Source organism: Myotis lucifugus, unplaced genomic scaffold (genome assembly GCF_000147115.1).
Source record: "Myotis lucifugus unplaced genomic scaffold, Myoluc2.0 scaffold_168, whole genome shotgun sequence".
Classification (NCBI taxonomy): domain Eukaryota; kingdom Metazoa; phylum Chordata; class Mammalia; order Chiroptera; family Vespertilionidae; genus Myotis; species Myotis lucifugus.
The window spans coordinates 1798083-1806204 of NW_005871216.1; positions in this window are offsets into that span (position 1 = coordinate 1798083).

The following is an 8122-nucleotide window of genomic DNA, read 5'->3' on the forward strand; positions in this document are numbered from 1 at the left end:
ATCAGAGAGGGAATGGTGAAATGCTCTAAAAATATAAGGGACGGAGAGATTATTTCTGGAGATTGGCACCCATTAAAAATGACTTCCTAACAGATGTAGCATATGATCTGGGCCTTGAATGATTCTATTTTATCTATTGATTCAACAAATATTTGCTAGAAACCAGTTAACCCCAATGCCTCATGGAAGATGCATTGGGAATTGGCTAGTTAGGAGGGAACTGTTTATCAATTGCTAATTTTCTAGGATTTGCTCTTCTTCCTCTTCCTTTTCCACAACTAGTTTGGGGAAGTTAAACTCACAGATCACATGGGCGGTTGCCAAACGTGGTCATTGTTAGATGTTGATTTGTCCAAGCCAGACAAAACTGCATATATATATATATTTACTTATTTATTTCAGAGAGGAAGAGAGAGATAGAAACATCAATGATGAGAGAGAATCATTGAACGGCTGCCTCCTGCGCACCCCACACTGGAGATAGAGCCTGCATCCCAGGCATGTGCCCTGACTGGGAATTGAACCGTGACCTCCTGGTTCATAGGTTGACGCTCAATTGGGCCAAACCTGCATTTTTCAATATATATTTATCAGCTACAGGACAGTATGCTAAGCAGCCAGAAGTACAGTATGTGCCCAGCACCGTGTCATGCACCTTACAGCCTGGGTGGAGAGAGAGACAGTGTCAGATGATCTGATAGATACATGAGGAATTGTATCTGATGAGTAACACACAGGGAGGAAGGCCCTTATCACTGAGGGACTTACTATAAATAAGGGGTTCTGGCCAGTCAGGGGGATCAGGGAAGACCTTGCTGAGGCACAATGCTTGAGAGTCAGACACCTGAAGTATGAATAGGAGTTAATAGCAAAAGGGCAGGGCCAGCACTCTAGTAGCAGGAACAGCATATGCACGGCCGCTGTCCAGAGGAGCTGGGAGAAGAGAGCTGAAGGGAAGGCCATGCAAAATGAGGCTGGAGGCACAGGGAGGGGACTGATGGGCAGAAGGCCTACTCAAGGAATTTCGTCTTCATCTTAAGAGTCATGGAAAACCACTGAGAATATCAAGCAGGAAAGGGGATGACTACATTTTGAAAAGATCCTTCAATTTGCTAGCTCTCCGAGTTAAGCTAGTTGTGTTCATATACCCACTGGCTGTGATGATGGGAATACACACAAGGCAGGACATTGTAGAGGGGAGAGGAGGAAGCCAGTTAGAAAGCTAGAGTTTCAAAGTTTCAAAGAAGGGAGGTTAGGTTCTTTCCACTGGGGTGGTGGGGGTGGGGGTGATGGAGAACAATGGAAAAACTGAGAGATAAATAAGTTCTAAAACAATAGCATGGTGGGTAGATAAGGAAGATAAACGTAAAAAAAGGGTCAAGAATATCTCCTATGTTCCTTTTGGCCAACATAATGGGATGGAGAAAGTACAATTCACTCAAATGAATCAATGGTTGGCCTAGTCCCAGGGCTGACACATATGAGCTGTATACTGCACAGGGCACCTGACTGAGTGGGGGGGGGGGGCGGGGGGAGGCAGGAGCTGAAAGTCCATCCATGCTCTGTCCTCTAAGCCACTCATTTCAGTTCGGGGTTATGTGTACCCAAGTTGGAGAAGCACCTTCATATAATTTACATAAGAGGAGAGAGAATGTACAATGTTAAAAATGTATTTCTGAAATGCTTTATTCTTTGAATCAATACACGTTATATTAAGTATAGAATTTCCTTAAAAATTAACAAATCATTCTAAGTTTCACTGTTGGGACACTGATACATTTGGCTAGATAAAAAACAAAGACAAAGAGATCTTTAACTCGGCATGGCAGGCATCTAGAAAGCCTGGCTGGGGTGCCATAGTTGGTGGGGCCAGAGGTGGTAAGGCCAGGAACAGAGTACCTGCATGGTGGAGGCAGGGGATGGAGAAGTTGGTGAGAAAATGAAAGGGTGCAATGAACACCAAGGCCAGTTTATTTATCCTGCGGTGTCTGTCTCTGGCCTTTCCTGGACTCCTGACCCACAGGGAGGGATCCCGCTTGCGGCTCACCCTTCCTGTTATTTTGATTCTTTTGTTGGATGCCTTTGATGAAAGTAGATATGGAAACCCAGATTGCCAGAGAGCAGAAGCAGTTTAAGAACCAGCTGGCTCTACTCTCTCATTATACAGCTAAGAACGCGCGGCCCAGGGACATGAAATGCTTTGTCTCAGGTCCCCACGCTGGGACTGGATCCCTAGATTCCCGATTCACCACATCTTGCTGGCCTCCCCTCTAATAAAAAAAATAGACTGAGCTTTCACAGACAGTGAGGTACACCTGAAAGAGCCCAGATATTGGACTGGGTCAACCTGGATTTGGGTCCCCACTTACCATTTCTTTGCTGTGTGATCTTGGGCCAGCTACTTAATCTCTCTGAGCTTCATTTTCTCCACCGGTAAGATGGAGGTAAAACCACTCACTTTGAAGGGGGCTGTGAGAATTCACGTGAAGCCTCTGGGACAGTGTTTATTCACAAGACATGATCCAAACCCCAGTCTCCACTTCTGTTGCCTTTTCCAGCCCCTGTCTCATCACCTGACCTTTCTCCGTGCCTGAGATTTTGGCAGGGATCTGCAAAAAAATGTATTTTTTGGAAGGTCTTTGTGCATACATTCAGCATATCAAATAAACACAATACTGAGAAATGACTACATTTTCCCTAACCTTGACTTGGGGGTTCTGATCCGTAAGATGCAAATGGCGATTAAACTCTGGCTTCTAAACTAGCATTCCCCCACCCCCACCCCGCTCCACCCCACCCCATGACAACTCTGAATGGATTTCAGGAAGTTTCATGCAAAAATAACACTGAAACCAGAAGCAAAAGGAATAGGAAAGGCTTCTGCAGGAAGCATAATATAAAAGCCAATTTTGAAAAAGGTGGAAGCTCAAAGAAAACAAGCTATCAGAGGGAGGGTTTTGTGCTTTCTTTCAGAATGGTTTTTGATGGCACATGGTTCCTTTCCTCTGTTCCCTGACTTTGAGAGGCTGACAAATAGCAGTCTTATTTGGAATAATACCTATTGTGACTCCTGAGGTTTTATGCAGAGCAGAAAGGATCGCTCTGAACGCTTTTTCTTGGACAAGTGGAGGCTGTGTTCGTGCTACAAATGATTCACCCATAGAAACAATATGTAAACAAGACTGCCTGCCTGGAGAGCGGAAGGGAGGGCGAGGTGTTTCAGAAGGGCTGTTCACTCCCCTGCCAGCCAATGATAAAAGCTAGCTCTCCAAATGAGGACTTCAGAAAATTTTTCAATCTTACATTTCATAGTCAACATCAAAGACTAAGACCAGTTACTTTCTCAGGGGGAGGATGTATCAATAGGTTGAGTCAATCGGAAGCCTGGTCCTGTCAGTGTGATGTGAAGGAGCAGCCTCTGGAAGCTGTTGGAGCTGAGCAGAGTGAGGCAAGAGAAGCACCCTCCATGCAAAACTTAAGGAGGCATCTACTCTCAGAGTCATACAGTGCCAAGTCAACACTTGCACAACCTTGAGAGTGAGTGCCTCCTTAAATTTTGCACCCCTGCATGTTTCTCTTGACTCACTCTAGTTCAGGGGTCCTCAAACTACGGCCCCGCAGGCCACATGCAAATACAAATATTGTATTTGTTCCCGTTTTGTTTTTTTACTTCAAAATAAGATATGTGCAGTGTGCATAGGAATTTGTTCATAGTTTTTTTTTTTTAACTATAGTCGGGCCCTCCAACGGTCTGAGGGACAGTGAACTGGCCCCCTGTTTAAAAAGTTGAGGACCCCTGCTCTAGTTCCAGCTCAGGAACTGAGTTAGAATCAGGGCTCCATCACTTATTGGTAGTGTAACCTCGGGGAGAATCCTATGGAATTAGACTGGCTATAATAGAATCCCCCCCCCCCAAACAAGAGTGATCTTACCCGAGAGGAACTTATTTCTCTATTATATAAAAATCTAAAACAATGTAGGCCAGGGCTAACATAATTTCTCTTCTTCATAAAGTCATCAGAACCTGAGTTTTTTCTAGCACATTGTCCTGCCATTCCCGAGGTTTGATTCTCATGATCCAAAATAGCAACATCTCAGGTCCCTGATAGAGGCATTATGTTCCAGGTGGCAGGATGGAGGAAGGTACCTGGACCATGTTAATCTATTACTAATTTTTTAATTAATAAAATTACAATTATAAAAATATAGATCAGACTAAAAAATACCCAAATAATACAAAAATAAAATCTTTGATTTTTGGATTGTTAAATCATCCATGATTATTATTCCTGTAAATCCCATTCCAAATTCCCAACTTAAGCATCAAGTTTATGATATGTGAGCCACCGTCTTACTCCCCACAGTTGTGAATGTTTCCAGGAGGAAACATTCTTATAAATCCTCATGAAGTGTGCTTGAAGCCACAGCTTTGGGAACGGGAGAATTATCCAGAGTGGGGAGGTAGACATCTGTGTTTTGCCACTCCCCATTCTGGTAGTCACACCCCAATTTAGCAATGGGGAAATACCAGGTCCTATTGATTATGGATGTGGAAGAAATTGTCAATCAGACCATGCATGGGGAGTGGTAGAAACGTAACTCAAGCTAGGACAATATCTTCCCTCTCTCACAGGATTTGTCTCTTGGAGAGAAAAAGCATAGAAATATGATTGAGGCATGCATTTCAGACAAAGTCCCTCAGTTGCTCTGGACTCTGTCCCTTTTGGAGCCTGACTGGTTAGCTTTTCCTTTAAATCTTATTCATGATGTCCCATATTTTTAGTTAGAGTCCGTTTCTGTTGCTGGCAGCCAACAGGAATTGACCTAAGTAGGTATTCATTTTTCTGCCTAAAGACTTGGAATTTTACAGGTTGGTCTCCTACCTTATTAACTCTCACGGTTTCTTCTCCAGCATCTACCCTGTTTCTGAGCCAGGACTAAAGAGGAATATGAAGAGTCTCAGTCTTCTATTGGGTGGGACTTGGAATTAAGTCATTTCTCTCCTACCTGGGTTTTAGCAACTAATAGGCCTGGTTTTGTTCTCAAGACTGAGACCAACAAGATGGTGAGTGAGTTGTACACAGGATACCAGAGAGGAAGTCCCAAGGGTCATGATAGCCAAGCTCTAGGGTCTCCATCTCCTTAGTACTGGCCACCGTTGGCATCCCTGACTCTGTTGGCTGCCTGTCATTTGCTTCCATCCATGTTGCTATTCCTTTCTCTCTGTACCTCTCTCTTTGGCCTGCAGAGACTAAAATACCACATGCCCAAGTCTTCAGCCTGACACTAAAATCTTAGAATTATGTCTAATATTGTAATTCTATCTTGGAATTTATTTTGAGTCTTGGCTGGTTGAGTTGGCCAATACTAAAAATGGCTCCTCAGCATCTGACTCCTATTTGGTCTTTGGCTAAAACAAAAAATTCAGAATTAATTTTCATCACTGGGTTTGTAGTATTTTTCTCTTCTCTTTCCTGAGCTCGGTGAAGAAAAAAGTGAGATGTGGCCATAATACTGTATCTGAATCATTCATCTTGGTGGGTTGGAACAACTTGCTCACAAGAAAAACTCATGTATTCAATAGCTGTTATGTTCCAGGGGCCCTAATAGATTCTGGGACTGCAAAGAGAATTTTACAGCACAGCCCTTACTTTGAAGGAGTACCCTATCTAATAACCTGTATAAATAAATAAAATGCATAATAGTGTGATGAGCCCATGGAGAATTAGTGTGTATCAGACACAGTGGTGACACAAATGAGGAGGCTTTTTTTTTCCACCTAAAGTGGTCCCCATTCCTATGTGAATGAGTTTTAGTGCCATGATGGGAAGAGGTTTCAAAGACTGCTGAATATTGAATGTTGTACTAAGCATTTTACATCAATCAACTATTCTTCCCTCCTTTACAACTATTACATTGATTCCAGGGATGAGTAAACTACTGTCCAGTGAAGGAAACAGACTTGCCCAGGGCCACACATGTAGGATTTTAACTAAGAACTTCAAAATTTCCCAGCATACCAAGCTGGTCCCTCTGGTAAGGCAGATGGGTTTATTCTGACAACGTAAGCCTCATTGTCCAATCCGCTGAATTTTCTGAGCCAAGCCCTCAGCAGCTCGGGCCCAGCGTGGGCTTCTTGGAGATTCGGTGCTGATTCTCAAGGCCTCCCTACCTGCTGAGCCTTATTTTCATTCTGAAATCAGAGATGCCCTGTGCATAGCATCTGGTGCTCGCTTCCTGGCCTCGGGCTAGTGGAGTAAGTACATTTCCAGCTCATATGCTTTCCTACTCTGTTAAACAATAAGAAAAAAGTGTTTATCCTTGGTCCCCTCTGAAGGCGGAAGACGCCCATACTTTTGTCCCAGCTGCATTTGTTGGTTGGGGTTTTTCTAATCCTTCCAGTGGTTCTCAACCTTCCTAATGCCGCGACCCTTTAATACAGTTCCTCATGTTGTGGTGACCCCCAACCATAAAATTATTTTCGTTGCTACTTCATAACTGTAATGTTGCTACTGTTATGAATCGTAATGTGAATATCTGATATGCAGGATGTATTTTCAGGGGTCGCGACCCACAGGTTGAGAACTGCTGCAAGCGGGGAGCACCGCGTCTGCCCTCTGGCGCCATCTAGTGGCACTGTTCAAGTCTGGATGAGCCCCCTGCAGAGAAACTCCGATGTATTTATTCGGTAATTAACTGGATGAATCCTGCCCCTTCATTAGCAGATTGTTTTCTTCTTCATAGACTAGAGAGTGACCGCTTAGTAAATAAAGTAGGTCGCAAATATATTGCTTTCAAGAGACCAGCACTTTTCTCACCCTACCAGTGGTGACATTCCTTCATCTTCAGGTTTTTTTCTTGCTTCTACAAATATTTAGTTTGTTATTATATAGAGATCATGGCATGGGGCACCCAGTCGCACACCTGAGCAAACAGAGGGGCTGAACGATTTGCCAGCATAATGAAAAACATTAGTTTTGAGTTCATTACTGTGATTCCACAACAGGCACCAAATCTCTCTTAAGACCCGCGGAGGACGTCTTCAAAGAGACGCTGGTCCAGGTCTGTGCCTGGGGAGCATGAAGCTTCTCTGAGTCGTTGCAAAAGAATAACTCCCGTTTGGAGACCCAGATCTGTCAGATCAAAACCAGGCCTGGCCTCCAGACTTTGAAACAAGTCGCAACAGTGAACCTTACTCATCCATTTTCAAAATACGGCCTGTTCTCTTTACAAAACGGAACAAAGCCTCTCAAATTGGCGCTGGCTGCAGTATTTGATATATTAGGGAGGATCCTGACTCCTTCCAGGTTTGTGCTGGTCTGTTTTAAATCCAAATGGCTTGGCTGAGCATGGTTTTTAGTGTGTGTGTGTGTGTGTGTGTGTGTGTGTGTGTGTGTGTGTGTGTGTGTGTCTCATTTGAAATGGAATTCAAAACAGCAGGGGCATGAAGCCTAGATATGGATGGGAGAGAAAATAAAGAGGTCTCTGGAGTTTCTGATTCACCTTTCTGATCCACATTAAGGAACCGGAATCAGCATTCATTTTAAGCCTACTATGTGTGAAAGTACCATGTGGGGAGGGTGATATTGCTTAGCATTGGAAGTTTACAAGATTTCCAGTGCTGTTGGTTTCCTTCAGAGGTGGGTTGATGGAATGATTGGGAGCCCAACTTGAGAGCTAAATTCTGCTCCTGCCTGTTGCAGTCACGGGGCCTTGGCCATTTTCTGTAATCACTCTGAGTCTCAGTGTCTGCACCTGGGAACCAGTCTGTGATAGTTGCCTGAAAAGACTATCGTGAGGCTGAAACAAGGTAACGCAGAAGGCAGTACTGCCATCACAAGAGCTTCATCGATAGCTAATGTCATGATCCGTCTCTTGAAGCAGGGATCAGAGCTTGGGTCCTAAGAATAAAGTGTATGACCTTCAGAAAAAGCCTGGGTTCTCTTTCTTCACTGTCACATAAGCTCTCAGATTGCTGAAGGCTGGAGGGTTTGGGTATTATATTCAGAAACACCCATTATACTGTACATCATCTGGATCCACCTGCCCCGTGGTCTCCTCCTTCTCCGCCCCTTTCCCCAGATCATTCTAACCACATTGGTCTTCTCAGTACTTTAATATA